This window comes from Halichoerus grypus, chromosome 1, assembly GCF_964656455.1.
Source record: "Halichoerus grypus chromosome 1, mHalGry1.hap1.1, whole genome shotgun sequence".
NCBI lineage: Eukaryota > Metazoa > Chordata > Mammalia > Carnivora > Phocidae > Halichoerus > Halichoerus grypus.
The window spans coordinates 213196164-213211698 of NC_135712.1; positions in this window are offsets into that span (position 1 = coordinate 213196164).

Below are 15535 nucleotides of genomic sequence, written 5' to 3' on the forward strand. Positions count from 1 at the left end.
TGTTTTAAATGGGTGGATTGTGTGGTGTATGAATTATGCATGTTTTTTATAAAGCTGGGTTTATTTTATTTTAATTTTCTTTTTTTAAAGTAGGCTCCATGCCCAGCGCAGAACCCAATGCGGGCGAATTCACAACCCTGAGATCAAGACCTGAGCTGAGACCAAGAGTCTGATGCTTAACCGACTGAACCCCCCACGTGCCCCTTTAAATTTTTAAAAGAGATTTTATTTTTAAGTAATCTCTACACCCAAAGTGCGACTCAAACTCACAACCCCAAGATCAAGAGTTGCACACTCTACCCACTGAGCCAGCCAGGCACCCCAAAGCTATTTTTTTTCAAGTGCCCAGCAGCACACCTGGTAATAACGTTATTGGAACTGGTTTTTATTGATTAGTTTTTTTAAAAAGATTTTATTTATTCATTTGAGAGAGAGGAAGAGAGACAGAGAAGATGAGCAGGGGGAGGGGCAGAGAGAGGGACAGAGGGAGAGGGGAAGCGGACTGACTCCCCATTCAGCAGGGAGCCCCACTTGGGACTCCACCCCAGGACCCCAAGATCATGACCTGAACGGAAGTCAGACGCTTAACTAATTGAGCCACCCAGATGCCCCCATTGAGGACTTCTTATGTGCCAGTCACCATTGGCACTTTACATAGATTAACTCACCAAAACCTCAAAGCAACCCTTCTATACAAGAGTCCCATTTCACAGATGATGAAATTGAGGCTCAGAGGAAGCAAGTGACCTGTCCCAGGTCGTGGCAGAAGTGGGATCAGAACTTAGGGCAGTCTGAATTGTCTGTAATGTGTACAGCTCCTCTGGGTGACCCCAACATCCCTGAGGTCTCCCCAGCCGGGCAGGGTGCTGAACAGTAAAGAATAGAACAGGGTCTCTATCTGGGGTCAGGGACTCAACTCGGAATTGGGGCTCAGCCCGGGATAAAGGGCTACATCCAGGGCTGGGGGCTCAGCCGGGACCGGGGGCGCTCAGCGGGTGTCGGAGCTCGGCCTGGAGCTCGGGGCTCCAGCGGGAGTGGGGGCTCAGCGGGGACGAGGACTCCGTCCCGAGCGGGGTCTTGGTGGCGCGGATTCCGGCCGTGCCCGGCAGGGGGCGTGTTCTGCGCGCAGCCCGGGCCGCCGAGCCTTTTCTTTCCCGGGAATGGGTGGCCGGGGCGCGAGACATCTGCGTGCAAGGCAGGGTCCCCAGGTCCAAGTCACCCTAGACGCATCCAGCATCACCTGCACCCCGAGATCAGGCCTCACACCCCGCTGGGCTGTGTGACCCAGAACAAGCGACCCACTTCTCTGCGTCTCTGTCTTGCGTCTGCGCAATGGGACCACGGTGGTGGGGCTCGGGGGATGAGTGAGGGAAGCCTGTGCTCCTAGAGCCTCGGGGAGGCCCTCCTCGCCCCCCTGGCGGCTTCCCCACCGACTCCGGGCGCCTTGGGAAACCAGACACCGGGGGCCAGAACCCCCACCCCCACCCCCCAAGCTCAGGCTAACTCCCACGTGCCGCGATCCATCCGCGCCCCCAGCCCGTAGGCCTAGCGCCTCGCCCGGCCCGACCCCTCCCACGGGGGTGCGCAGGCCCAGGAGGGCACGGGGGGGGGCGAACCTTGCGGGTGCCCGCAGCGCGGCCCTGGCCTGGAGGTCTCAGGGACCCTTCCCGACGGCACTGAGCGTGGGGGGCAGCCTTCATCCCGGGTCACGGGCTCAGCCTAGGGTCAGAGTCACGGGGCCCGCTAACCCGGCGGCAGAAGGAAGGTGGGGCGGGAAGGTGCTACGGCAATTTCAGTCCGCTGCCCGCGTCGCCCCCGCGGCCCGCGCCACCCCCGCGGCAGCCGCGGAGCGGAGGAGCGCCTGGGCCGCAGCCGAGGCCCGATTTACAAGTGGCAGCCGCGCAGCCGCCGCGGGTGGGAGGCGCGCGGGTGCGGAGACCAACGCGGGCGCAGGCAGGTGCGCGCGGTCCCGAGCGGGGTGGCCTGAGCCCCTGCTGCCTCTGCGGGTCGTGCGCCCCGGTCATTCCTGGCGGGAGGAAACTTCAGCTCTCGGAGCCTCGGGGGCTTCATCTGGAAGATGGGTGCGGTGGCAGCATCAGATTCAGAGTTTTGTAAAACTCGGAGGACACGGCGTGGCTGCTCAGCAGAGCCCCGGCACACGTGCGTATCCTGACCGCCTCCGCCAGAGGCCAGGCAGCAGCGACACGACACGGCTGTGATGGGGAGCCCACGCTGGTCACCTGACCCCGCTGGGGATCCGGGGGGGCTTCCAGGGGGAGGTGACAACTGAGCTGAGAAAGAGCAGGAGTTCGTCATGGGAAGAGGCGGGAAGGAGGGCCCTTTTTATTCTTGGCTTGCCGACAGTGGGCAAATCATAGGTCCTCTCTGAGCCTCTGTTTCCTCGTCTGTGAGTCATATCCATGATATCCATCTTTTGGGGCAGTTGCAGAGATTGGCAGAGAGGATGCAGGAAAGTGCTTAACCCGTTGTGAGTGCCCAGCATGAGGACAGCTATTATTGTTTGGGGGAGGTGTTTAGCTCAGGCCCAGAGCTCCCAGGCTGTAAGAAGGAGGCATAAGGACGTTGTGGAAAGGACGGATGTGTGGATGGAGGGAAGGCACTCCAGAAAGGGAGGTCTCCTGAGCAAGGGTACCGAGGTTGGGAAGCTCTGGAGGCTGACAGGAAACTGTGTGTCCTGATCAGACCACAGGGACTCTCAGGACCATCAAAGTCTAGGTATAAAATTCTGGACTTCATCCTGAGGGCAGTGGGGAGCCATGGAGGGTATTAGAGCCCGAGAGAGATTAGGGTATTGGGAATTCCTCTAGGAGCCAGCATGGGGTAGACAGCACATGCTTGGTCCCACCAGGGAGCAAAACGGACAAAATTCGCCACTTTCATGGAGCTGACTCTCCAGGGGGGCACGAAAGAGGACCGATGCAATCATTTACAAATTATAATGATGCAGTGACGGCTCGGGCCGTGCAGGGTCCCGTGCTGGACCCTGAAATGGAAAAAGGGGCATTAGTGGACAAACGGGAGAAATCTCGATGAGGTTTGGAGTTTTAGTTCAAGATCGTGCCTGGGATTGGTTTCTTAATTTGGACAGACCTACTGTGGTTGTGTAAGGTTCTAACATTAGGGGAAGCTGGGTGAAGAGCAGAGAGCTCTTTGTGCTGTCTTTGCGACTTTTCTGTAAATCTAAAATTATGTCAAAAGAGAGAGAAAAAAGATGAAGAACGAGGAATTGCGAGGGCTTTTGGCAGGGAGAGCCGACGTGGGTGGAGATGAGGAGATAGGTGTTGAGGGAAGGTAACATTAAAGCTGAGATTCATCAGATGTGTGAGCTTTGGCGAGGGGAGGTGAAGCAGGAGGAGAGTTCTGGGGGCGGGGGGAATGTGCAAAGGTCCTGTGGTGAGGCAGACCATGGTGTGTGCAAGGATCCAGTGGAAGGAAAGATGATGTGGCCAGAGCCCTTGGCATGGCAGGTGGGGGGTCTGCAGCCTCCTCACGCCTGGCATTCCTCTGGGGCCGAGAGACAGTGGCCTGGGTGAAGGGGGCCAGAGAGGTGGGGGTGGGAGGCACCAGAGTGGGATAGAAAACTCCTCTTGATGCTCAGGGAAAGGATGCTATTCTATCCCTACTGCTGTCCCTGGCAGTTTCCCTTTACCTAATCTTCCCAATCAATGCCAGGTGCTCCTGAACATCTCTGCTACGGTGCGTGTACGAGGCTGGAGGGGCCGGTGTCCACGTGAGCTGATCAGGTGGCTGGCGGCGTGTACCCATCCATGTCTGCGCTGTGCTTCCAAGCTGGCTCCCACGCCTGGCTGTTGGGGGTGGGGGTGGGGGCTCAGCCCTCTGCCACGTGGGCATCCCCAGGGGCTGCTTGAGTGTCCTTCCAACATGGTGGCTGGCCTTCCCCAGAATGGGCGTTGAGCTTGGGAGAGAGCGCGAGAGAGCAAGGAGGAAGCCATGGGCCTGTACGTTTCCATCTCAGAAGTCACACGCTGTCACTTCTGCCATATCCTGTTTGCTAAAAGTGAGTCACTCTGTCCAGCCCACATGCCAGAGGAGGGGAATTAGACTTCACTTTTTGAAAGGAGGAGTGTCGCAGGATTTGTGGGCATATTTTAAAACCACCGCAACCTCCCAGATGAACTATTTGCAACCAAAGCCTTGCCTGGAGGTCTGCTTCGCACCGGGAGGAGGGCGGAGAGCTAGCCAGGAAGGGAAGGCGGCCAGGATGTGGTGTGTCGTGGGCAGGGCAGCTGCCGCCTAAGGCACCTGAGGCTCAGGCTTGCTGAGGACCTCGGGGAGACAGTGTAGACTACGCCCCTGCATTGTTCCAGCCCAAGAGCAAGGGAGCTGGGGTGTTCCTCCAACTCTCGAGCAGATTGGCTGAGGGCTGCTCCCAGGAACGTGGGCTCCGGGCAGAGAGAACGCGCCCATGCAGAGCAGTGTAAGTGTTTGTGAGAGCTACGAGATAGGGGCCCCCGAGAATACCTGCTACCGTACGTGACTCAGTGTGAGCCTAGGGGAGCCAGCCCTGCGACTTGATTTGGAATTACAGGAGAGGAGTCTGGAGATGGGAAACACCAGCTCGGATCTGCCAAGGGCCAGTTTGACAGGCGGGTCCTCTCGACCCAGAAGGCAATGGGGGGACAGCAGCAGAGCTGAGTCATAGACGGAGAGTGAGTTCCGAGGCTCTTTGATCAGGCTGTGCCCGAAGTCCCCAGACTTTCCAGCTTCTGGTACCTGTGGATCCAGCAAGGACATCTCCTCCATAGCCCTTCACAGCAGGTATGCAGGGGTTATGTGTGAGGAGGGCAGGGGCTATGAGTCAGGAAGGAAGTTCCATAGCTTCACAGACCTCCAGAATAAAAACTTAAAAACCGCTCCCCATCCCTTTGAGTGCCCAGCTTTGTGCTGGGAGATCAGGGACCCAGTACAGCCTCATCCTCCAGAGCCGGGCCTCAAGTCTTGGGGAAACAGAGCTCTACACAGATGCTCCCAGCAAAGGGAGGTCCCAGAGCTCAGGGAGCAGAAGGGAGAAGGAGTTTACCTGTGAGGGTCCCAGTAAGCTACATGGAGGAGGGACATGGGGTTTTGATGGTTGAATAGGAGTTTGCCAGGAGAAAGTAGTTTGGCAACAAGAAGGAGAGTGTTTCAGAAACAGGGAATACCACAGGCAAAGGCTCAGAGGTATGAAAACAGCAATTAGCTCATAACGACTGGGTTGGTTGGAGCTGCTGGGCAGGGGAGGGATGGAATTTGAGTCAGAGGATCCACAGGGACTATGACAATCAGACCCGAGTCCCAGTCCCAACCCAAAAGGCAGCCACAAAGGAGTTCCAGGGGATGTAGAGCCCTACTATGAATCCATAATCACTTATTCAGTCAATAAGACTTTGCTAGATGGGTTCAAATCCCTGCTCTGCCAGTTGCCTGTTGCGTTCCTCTAGACAAATGACTTGCACTCTCTGAGCCGCAACTTTGTCATCTGGAAAATGAGCACCCACCGTGTGCTAGGCGCTGTGCTGGCGGGGGGTGCAGCTGAGGACAGTCCCTGTCCTTGGCCCGCTCACAGCCTAGAAAGTGGGACTGCTGCTGTGAGCCAGGCTCTTCGGGAGGGCTTTCTTGTGTAATCTGCCCAATGACCCTGGACAATCGCATCGGGCGCTCTCCTCCAGGGAGTGGTGCGTTCCAGAACCCCGTCACCCAGAGCTCCTCTCACATCTTCCCGCTCCCCTCCAGACCTTTGTCCGGGCTGAGCCTGCCGCCAGCCCCTCTTCCTTACCTCTTTGCCTTCCCTTCCCTTCCCTTCCTGGAGAACCATTCACTCCCCAGGGGTCATCTGAGAAGGCAGTTGCTCCCTGATCCACCGCCCCCTCCCCAAGCTGAATCAGGGCCTCCTCTGGGGTTCTCAGAGCCCCGGGCGCCCTTCACCAAATCCACGATCAGCCTGTATTCTAGCAACACCATGACACGTCCATCTCCCCCACGGGCCTGGGAGGCCCCGGGATTGGTTCTACCTTGCTCACTGCTGTGTCCCTGGTGCTTACTAAATACTTGTTAAGCACCTTAAGGAGACTTGTTTCTCCACTTTGTGGCCGAGAAAATGGAGCCCAGAGAAGACTTCTCCAGAGTCACAAAGCAAGCAAGAGTCTGAGCCAGAATTCAGACCCACGCCTGCCTGACTTCCTCTCCAGCTTAGCACTTTCCTTCACCCTTGGGGCACTCCGGCTGTCCTCTCTGACCATCTTTCCCTCTCATAGCTTAGTCTGGCCAGCCTCTCTGGGATCCTCACTATTTCGCTGAGATCCTCCCCCCAACAGCTGTCTGCAAAACCCCAAAGGGTCAAGGCAATCTGGGAGGGCTTCCTGCAGGAGGGAGCTCCTGGGCAGCGAGGTGTGCTCGGATTCGCGCCTGACAGCCTGGGATGTGTGATGTTCCCATTGTTTGCTCATCCTCACCTCTCCTGGAGGCGCAGGGCACAGGTGGGAAATCTATTTTTATCGCCGTCGTCACACCCACCCCTCTGACTAAGTGACTTCATCGGGGCCTGAGCTGGGGGTGCAGCTGACCTCATCCTCCCACCTTGGGGAGGTGTGTGAGCAGAACCCTGACACCATAAAATAATAACTCAGCAGCCCCACGCCCAGCCAGAATCTGGGGCAACAAGCACCTTCTGCACATTATCTGAGTCCCGGCCATGGCCCCTGGAGGAAGGTGTTGTTAAGGTCCTTCTTTATCAGATAAGAAAACTGAGCCCACAGAGAGGGAATTCCCTTGCCTGGGGACGCACAGCTAGTGAGAGACAGAGCTGGACTGTCTCCCTTCAATCGTTGCCCTCCCCTGCAGTGCATTCTCCCAGCGGCCACCAGAGGATGCCAAGAGCACCCAAGTCAGGTCCCGCCCTCCTCTGCCCAAGGCCCTCCAGAGCTCCCACCTCCCTAGGGGTAAAAGCCTAAGTCCTTCCCCATAGTTCCCAAGGCCCTGCACGATGTGCTGCATCCCCTCCTTGTCCTCCCCTCTTCCCTCTCTCCCTCTCGCTCACTCTGCTCCAGCCACACGGGTCTCCTCACTGTTCCTCCATCATGGCCGGCAGGTTCTGCCCCAGGGCCTTTGCATGAGCTGTGCCCTCTGCCTGGAATGCTGTTTCCTGGAAATCATCATAGAGCATCATCTTCTCATTAGCTGAGGGTTAGGAGGCTGGGGGAGACTCCTGTTCACAGATTAGGAAGGGGGTGGACAGGATGGAATATTTTCTGCCCCCCACCTCTCCTCCCCTCCTGGAGAAAGAGCTTCAGTCCACCAGTGGGGGGTGGTCATGGGAAGTCCTTCCCTTTCCTGGGAGTCTGTTTTCCCATCTGTAAAATGGATAGGTCCCATTTCCCAAACCTGTGCCAATGGTTTCTTCCATCTCACATTTCCCTATATCCATGATGGTTTAATTAATATTTTCCCTGAAACCCACTCACATTTGGAATATCAATACATGCATTGGTTTCTAAAAGTCTTTTCTTTTTTTCTGAATCACAGAGGTGAAAAAAAAATCAGCCTCCACGTCATAGATGGGAGGTGACTGAAAACAGAATTTATTCCAAATCTCACTGGTTATGGCGGGCTGCAGAAACACCGGTCCCGGGGCACACGGCGGGGCTAGCGGGTGGAAGACCCCCCCCAGACACAAATGAGACTTGAGAAAGATGGAAATGACATTTAAGTGGAGTCTTTGCTGATGGACTTTGAGGTTATTTCATACCCTGCCGAGCACCCCCGAAGTCATGCTATGTGTGGCGAGGGGCATGCAGCACTTTGGGCAAGGCTGGACGCAAGAGTCTAGGGCCAGGAGCCGAGACATCACCCTCTCAGGCTGACCCTCCCTGCCAGCCAACACCAGATACTCTGCCTCACTGCTCGTGTTTGCTGTCTGTCTCTGTCACTAGAATTTGGGCTCCGCGAAGGCCAGAATGATGGTCTGCCTTGTTCCCTCCTGTGTCTCTGGCACCCCGAACAGCTTGGCATACAGGAGGTGCTCAATACGTGTTTGCAGCATGAATGAATGTATCCACATCCGCGTCTTCTTGTAGTTGGCAGAATAATGATCCCCCCACCCAGCCCCAACTGATGTCCCAATCCTAATCCCCAGAACCTGTGCATATGTCACCTTGTGATGGCAAAAAGGACTCTGCAGATGGGATTGAATTAAGAATCCTGAGATGGGGAGGTGATCCTGGGCTAGCCGGGGGAGCTCGCTGCCATCACCAGGGTTGGAACAAGAGGGAGGTGGGAGCGCCAGGGTCTGAGAAGTGACAACGGAAGCAAAGGACCCCACTGACGCAGTTTGAGAAAGACTTGACCAGCCCTTGCTGGCTTTGAAGATGGAGAAGAAGGCCATGGGCCAAGGAGTGCAGGAAACTTCTAGAAGCTGGAAAGATCAAGGAACGGGGTTCTCGTCTGGAGCCTCCAGAAGGAATGCCATCCTGCCGATGCCTTGATGTTAGCTTAGGGGAGCGCAGGATGGAACCCGCGGGAAAGAGACATCTCAGGACTGCAGAGAGCCACATCCAAGGCTGATGCCCACTATGTACCAGCACTGTTCTGGGCGTCAGGGATGCAGCAGGGCGGAAAACAGACAAAATTGCCTGCCCTTATGGAGCCGACATTCCAGTGGGAGAAGACACACAATAAACAGTTTAATAAAGTGCATAATACAATGGCAGGTGATAAGTTCCCTGACCAAACAGGAAACAGGTTACCAGAGGGACGGAGTGTTAATGGAAGGCATCTCTGAGCAGGCGACATTCAAGCAGGGGCCTGAAGGGGGTGTATAGGGAGCCACGTGAATATCTGCAGGAAGAGCAACAGGAAGTGCAAAGGCCCTGAGGCGCTAACTCTGGTCAGCAGTTGTTTGCGGGATGGATGGAGATGGTGGAGGGTGGGGTGGGGATAGGGGCTTACTGAGTGCACACAGGCAATGTCCCAGAGAATCCACCCTTAGTCATCATCCTTAGAGAAATATTTTGCCAAGCACATAGAGGGATATGTAAAAGCTGTTCTCAGTAGCACTGTTTGGAATATTAAAACCAGGAGTTAACCTAGAAGTCCGTCAAGAGGAGAACGGATAAATAAAAAGGCGCATTCATATGATGGAACAGGGTAGAGTAGTCAACAATGAATTAATTTAGATCTATATAAATAATAGCTTCTGACATTCATTGAGCACCTACCATGTGCCAGGGGCCATGCTAAGCATTTTCGATGTGATAACATAGAACATCTCTTAGAAAGCCCCTCGAAAACGTAGGGAGTATTAATGTCTTTGTTTTCTGCATGCGACAGCTTGAAAACAGGTCCCTGAATTCTTCACAGTTTCTTCGAGAGACAGAACCTAATTCCCCTCTCCTTGAGGGCAGGCTGGGCTCGGCGGCTCGCTTTAATTCACAGAATAAGGCAGAATTGACAGTGTGTGCCTACGAAGGCTAGGGCATGAAGGCACTGGGCTCTCTTGCTCCTGGACCCTTCAACGGGGGGGAGGGGAAGCCAGCCACCAGGTCGTGAAAAGACCCCTCCCACCCACAGCCATCTGGGCGGACCACTCTGGAAGCAGCTCCCCCCGAGGCTGCAAGGGATTTGCTGTTCTATTCTTTTTTTTTAAGATTTTATTTTTAAGTCATCTTGACACCCAACGTGGGGCTCGAACTCACAACCTAGAGATCAAGAGTCACCACGCTCTCCCAGCAAAGCCAACCAGGCGCCCCCAGGTTTGTCTTTTTAAATTGTTGAGTTTTGGAGTATTTTGTTATTCAACAATAGATAACCCCTATATTAGACGAGGGAAATGAGGCACAGAGAGGTTAAGTCACTTTCCCAAGGTCACAAAGCTGCATGTGGCAGAGTTTCAGTTGGAACCCAGCCAGTCAAAAATAAAATGCTGAGCCTGGGTGGCGCAGTCGGTTAAGCGTCTGACTCTTGATTTTTGGCTCGGGTCCTGATCTCAGGGTCAAGAGATCAAGCCCTGCAGTGGGCTCCATGCTCAGCGTGGAGTCCACTTTGAGATCCTCTGCCCCTCCCCCTGCTCATGCGCTCTCTCTAAATAAATAAATAAATTCTTAAAAAAAATTTTTTTGAGGAGAAAAAAATGAAGTTGCAGAATTTTATACACCATATAAGTACATTAATGCATAGTTTTAATGCACAAAATAAGCCTATTCACTGTTCACGGCTGTACGTGTGAGAATGGGCACACATGAGCATATGGGACTGTGTGAAGGGAAGTGGGGCTCAAAGGAGACCTCCTCCTTAGTTCTAATGTTTCGTTAGCTTCTTACAAGATGAAAAGGACCTGCAGCAAATAGGACAGGTGTTAACCCTTCATTGTCAGTCCTGGCTAGAAGATACACAGGTGTTTGCTAATTCATCTTTGCACCTTTTTTACTTTTTTCAAAAATTAAAAATAAATGATTATAATGAAGAGAGGAAGTCTTGGAGGATTTAAATAGGTGGGGCAGAAGTGGGAGGGTGTTTCAGGCAGAGGCCCGGCTTCGGCGAAGACCTTGGTGGCAGCAGTGAGCACAGCCCTGTGGGGCATGAAGAAGCCTGGAACCTTCTACCCTGTGGTGGCACATTCGATCATGTACCCAGCCCCCCTCCAGATGCAGTAATTCAGAATCTCCCATGTTGTAGGGGGTGGGCAGGGTGGAAGGTGGTGGTCGGAGTTGAAAGCTCCCCAGCTGATTCTAATATGCATACAGGGTTGGGAATCATCTGATACACGGTCTAGTGCAGTAGCCACTTAAAACATGTTTGCTGAGTGGTAAATGAATTATTTGGGGAGGGCGACCGAGAAGTTGAAAGGGATGGGCAGGCAAAGTCCAGTTCCCGTAATTGTACTTAATGACTTGATGTCATGCGCCTAAGAGAATTCCAGGAGATGGCAAATGTATAAAGAAAATGTATGATGATGGCATAGAAAGTGAGTGGGCAGCTTTGTGAGCTGAGGTGGTCAGGGAGGGCTTCCCAGAGAAGGTGACACTGGAGCTGAGACCAAAGGGTGAGCCAGCCCTAACAATGCGTGGGGAGGTTGTGCCGGGCAGAGGGGACAGCGAAAGCAAACTCCCACAGAGGTGACAAACATACAAACAGGCGGTTCCAGAACAGGGTGACCAGGGCTGTGACTGGGGACCCCAGAGATGGCCCCTGGCTCAGAAGGAGGGGGTCAGGGTCAGGCTTCAGGGAGGATGGATCCAGGTGTGAATTTTCCAGACTCAGCCCTGGCGCTCCTCAGCCAGAAAGCACCCCTCGCCCAGCATCCTGAGAGATGCAGCACCTGAATGGAGGCATTTACTTTGTTCCAAGGGGAGCGAGAGTGAACATGATCACTCTACATCCATCCAATTTTAAATTTAGCCCAGTGCACATGGAACTCAGTTCGGGAAAAACAAGAAGTTATAAAAATACAATTCCATTCTCTTTCTCGGGCAGTAGAGGGAGCGGGGCTGGGCGATCTGGGGGTAGTTGGAGGGTGAGGCAGATGTTAAATTTGGAATGCAATCACAGAGTCAGGGCTGCTGGGACAGGGGACTTCTGGGGTCCCAGACCCGGGCTCCCACCTGCTCCAGTCCTGCTCTCACCCTGACAGCTCAGTCCCCACACAGCCCTGACCAGAGTGGCCAATCCAAAACCCAGACTCATCCCATCCCACACTGCCCCAGACCACCTGTGGCTCCCACCACCCTGTGACCCAAGCCCAGACTCCCCCTCTCTGAGCCCCAGACAACCGCTTCCCAGCCTGTCCCACCTGTAAACCTCTGCCTTTCCCTTCGCCTCTCTCCCACCCCTTCTAGAAACAGACCCCAAGGAAGAAATCCTGCCTGTTGTCTTAGTCATCTCTGGCTGCGGAAGAAATGACCCCACACTGAGAGGCTTTAAGCAACACACCTTACTACTCATGGTTTCTGTGGGTCCACAACCCAGGCGTGGCTTAGCTGAGTGTCCTGCTTCAGGGTCTCACAAGACCATGTTCCAGGAGCAACTGGGTTGAGGTCTCATCGGAAGGCGTGACCAGGGCAGGCTCGGCTTCAAGTCTGCCCGGTGTATGTTGGCAGCATTCATTCCTTCTTTAAAAAAAAAAAAAAAAAAAATATTATTTATTTATTTGACAGAGAGAGACACAGTGAGAGAGGGAACACAAGCAGGGGGAGTGGGAGAGGGAGAAGCAGGCTTCCTGTGGAGCAGGGAGCCCGATGCGGGGCTTGATCCCAGGACCTCAGGATCATGACCTGAGCCAAAGGCAGACGCTTAACGACTGAGCCACCCAGGCACCCCATCCACTTGACCTTGTTAACCTTCCCTCTCCCCCACTGGAATATCAATTCCGTGAGGGCAGAGGCTTTTGTCTGTTTTGTTCACTCTGGTGTTTTCATCACCTAGCACACAGTAGGGGCTCAATAATGATGATGGAACAAATGAATTCACACACACACACACACTCTTTGATTAATGTCAGCCCCTCCCAGCAGAATCCTGAATGCCCAACCCCACCCCACCCCAGATCCTGGGACATCAGTGGTCTTGACCCCGTCTATCAGCTTCATCCTCGTTGCTAGGCAACCCAATGCTCTTGACTTCCCCAGCCCCCACAGTCCACACTCCCTTCTGGGGTAGAACAGACCAGCTCGTCCCACCTGCCTGCACCCAGCCCAGGCAACCCCAACCGCACTCCCTGGGAATATCCCCATCTATGATGGTCCCCATGATTCCATCTTTCACATGTTCCAGCCACTTTCCCTGCGCTGGCTTGTTTAATTGTGCCACCTCATACCCATGAGAAAGCTGTCCTCATACCCATGAGAAAGCTGAACTGGCGGGGGGCACACGGCAAGCAGGGGCACTGGGACTAGCACCTGAGGCTGCAGGGAGTTTCAGGCTAGTTGCTGTGTGACCTTGGGGAGGCTCCCTTCCCTCTCTGGTCCCTCCACCCCCACTCCCCCAAAAAAGGAGAAGGTGAGGCCACAGGATACATTTCAATTCCGCCTCCCAGCTCTAAGTTGAGTACCTGGGGAGGTGGGGAGCAGATGGAGGGCCCTGGAAAGAGAAGGGGGATCCCACCTCAGTAGAGAAGGGGAATGTGGAGCTCAGAGATGGGCAGTGCTGTGGGAAGGCGCCCAGCACATCTGAGATCCCTGTTAACAAAGACCAAAATAGAATGCCAGGGGAGAGAGGAGAGAGGAGAGGCAAAGAGAGAGAAGGGGGGTGCTGATGGAGGAAGGGCAGACAATCCCCACCCCACGACCAGTGATAGAAGGGTATGGGGGCCCACAGTGGTGTGGGGGAGGGCACAGGGGGGAAGGAGGGGTCAGGGAGTGGGACAAGGAGGAAGAAGAGGAGGGAGGGTGGTGGGGAGGCAGTGAATGAAGCAGGTGCTGTCCCATGGGAGGGACAGAGACAGAGGGGAGAGAGATGCAGACACAGAGAGACACACACAGGTTCAGAGATATGCACAGATAAGGGGTGCTGGAGAGAAACTTGCAGAGATCCGGGAGAGCCCTGGTCTGCCTTAGAGACTCAGTGACATGCACATTATATATGTTTGATTTGCTGTTCTGTGTTCTTTCAGCAGTTTTTTTGGGGGGTGCCTGGGCAGGTGCTTGAGCCCAGGAGGTTCCCCCATAAACCACTCTCTGACCCTGGAGGCCAGGCTGGGGCGGAAGGAAGCTGGAGCTGCTTGGGGAGGGTGGTGTAGAGGGAAATGGGTGAGGAGGCTCTGGTTTGGGTGGGAGGGTTAAAGCTGCACCAGAAGAGGGACTCGGAGCAGAGGCACTAAAGGATGGATAGGTGACTAATCACTAGGAAGAAAAGATTGGGAGAAGGGCATTCCAGACAGAGGGAACGGCCAGTGCAAAGGTCCTAGGGCAGCACCAGGCCTGGCATGTTGGAGGAACAGCAAGGAGGCCCATGTGGCTGGAGGAGAGTGAGTGAGGGGGAGAGAAGGAGGAGGGGAGGACAGGGAGGGGACAAGGGCAGGTCCTGCAGGGCCCTAGGGGTCACGGGGGAGGGGGGGACTTGGGCTTTTACCCCCAGGAAAGTGGGAGCTCTGGAGGGCTATGGTCAGAGGAGGAGTGGATCTGACTTAGATTTTAAATCGATCATCTGAATTCTTTCACATGAGAAGAGAAACACACATTTCAGGCAAAAATGGCAAAACATCAACTATATTCATTAACTGAGGTGGTCTTTATGTGATATTATTCTCTGGACTTGGTTAAAAAAAATTCTCCAAATATAAATCAAGTAATAAGTGAGCAATGACACATTGAACCTGATTGGTCTCCAACTCCAGCTCTGGCTGGACCCACTGACTTTGGGACATCCAGGCCTCCTGCTGGCCTGTGCACCCAACACTTTCCTGGGCCTGGGGGACCCCACTGCTACGCCCTCACCTTGAGCCTCTCTGGCGGGGAGACTGGCTTCTTCCCTGAACTCGAGTATGAATGCCTCAGCTCTGAAGGCCTAATTGTGCATGAAATCCAATCGAATTATCAGGCCCCGATGAGCAATTCCCGAGATTATTTAGCTCAGTGAAGTAAATAATGACATTAGCATTCTCCTTCAGCTCCTGAAGCCCCTCATTTCAGTCCTACACGCTAGTTGCCATCACAGTCTCTTGCCTGGGTGGTGGGAACAAATAAGGTGGTGGGAGGCTCAAAGTCCAGATGTCAGCACAGGAGGGACTCGTAATGCTTTCCCACAGATGGAGAAACTGAGACCCAAAGCAAGACCTACCTGAATTCACACAGAGAGTTAGGGCCTCTGGAATCCGTCTCCACTTATTCTACCATTCCTGCAGGTAGTGATGACCCACGTAGGTACCCCACTCTCCTCTCCATCCCTGGGGGTGCCCTGGCTGAACTCAAGAGTGCCATGCAGAATCGAGGCAGGTGTGTGTTTGTGTGTGTGTGTGGTGTGCACAAATCTTAAGACCTTGTCTTGTTGGTAGATACAAAGAGATATTGATCAACTTTCTGTTATGATAAGCTAAGTATGCAGGTTGAAAGGTATAAGGGTGACTGTCCAGAGGACAGGAAGAGCATGAATAATTTCCAAAATGCTGGAGGGAATACAAAAGGAAATAAAGAAAATCCAGCGAATTCAACAGAAGTTTGGAGAGGAGATAAAAAGGAAGCAACAGAAAAAATCACATTGAACAGAAAACACAGGAGAAGAAGGTGATGAAAATATATCCAAATATGTCCGTGAATGCAATAAACGTAAGTGGACTAAACTCACCACTTGAAAGACACAGACTCTCAGATTGGACACATAGAAACAACAACAAAACAAACAAAATCCATCTCTTACGTTTTTTTGAAGACACGCACCTAAAACAGAATGCTACATCATTGACAAGAAAACTGTAGAGAAAAAAGAAAAAGATGGATGGGAATCTATAGAATAATAGGGACTTAAAGACAAATCAACCAATTGTGTGTGTGGATCTTATTTGGATCCTGCTTTAAACTGTAGGGGAAAA